Below are 1,021 nucleotides of genomic sequence, written 5' to 3'. Positions count from 1 at the left end.
GCTGATCCACGGTTCGATTAAGGTTCGAGATGAGTGTGCCCAGTTCAATAGCAACAGTAAGCCAGAAGCGTAGACGCCCAGCTAGAAGACATGCTCTGCCTTTCTCTCTCATAATTGGTCACGAAAGACAATTTTCAAGTGGTTCTATGGTGTAACGGTTAGCACTCCAGACTCTGAATCTGGCGATCTGGGTTCAAATCCCGGTAGAACCTATCGTCGAAAAATCTATTAACTCAAGTTTGATTCTTCATTGCACGAATTCATTCACACTACCAACAACTCTGAGGAATCGTCAAGCTTGTCACCACTCCGAGAGACGCATTTTTCTATCTCCGCTCCTCTGATTACTTTCGGAATCCGGCGAATCCTGCTCTAAAATTGGAACTTCCATCATTGTCAAACTCTACTCCTATACAATTCTCATGTTGAAACGTAGGTGGGATTAGCAGAAACACCATCCATCATGCTATAGCCGCCACACTGCCTCCTTGTGCAGTGTCCACAAGCGCCCGTAAGGAGCTCTCATTCAAGCCTTCGAGCATCTCACGACATCGCCGACTGTTCAGCGCAATCACATCCCAACCGCGTTCCTGCCAGCTAGAGATGAACTCGGATAATAGATCACCTCTTACCCTCATGTGCCGCACTTGGATCGCCGCAGAGCCTATCGGTTCATCGGTATTCCGTGCGAACTCGGACAATATCTGGAGACTGAACGTCGAGGTTCCAAATTATTCGTTTCCGAACATTAGAAGGCGAAGCATAGCGCCAGCAACGATGGATCAGAGGGGAGGGGAGTGGGGGTGGTGCTCCCTCACCCTTGTCCCACCGACGAACAAGCTGGCCAGGATCACCAACATGACAGAAAATATCCACAAACGCACTATATTACTACATGTACATACATGATTATGTAGGCCTTTTGCCCGAACTGCTACTGTAAATTTTTTCCTAGCTATGATAATTTCCTCCCCCTCCAGGGAGACTCTAGCTAATGCCCTATCCCTTACTACCGCTATAC

The 1,021-nt window shown here is 47.9% G+C and overlaps 1 non-coding gene across 1 annotated transcript; it reads left to right on the top strand.

Annotated features, from left to right (window-relative positions):
- Positions 1-140: 140 nt before the first annotated feature.
- On the top strand, positions 141-212 carry Pmar_PMAR014210. The gene has a single exon. It is a non-coding gene; the product is annotated as a tRNA-Gln (tRNA).
- Positions 213-1,021: the final 809 nt, after the last annotated feature.

The sequence above is a fragment of the Perkinsus marinus genome (genome assembly GCF_000006405.1).
Source record: "Perkinsus marinus ATCC 50983 genomic scaffold scf_1104296966218, whole genome shotgun sequence".
NCBI lineage: Eukaryota > Perkinsozoa > Perkinsida > Perkinsidae > Perkinsus > Perkinsus marinus.
Note: the sequence above shows the minus strand (reverse complement) of the source record. Positions and strands in the feature narration are given on the sequence as shown.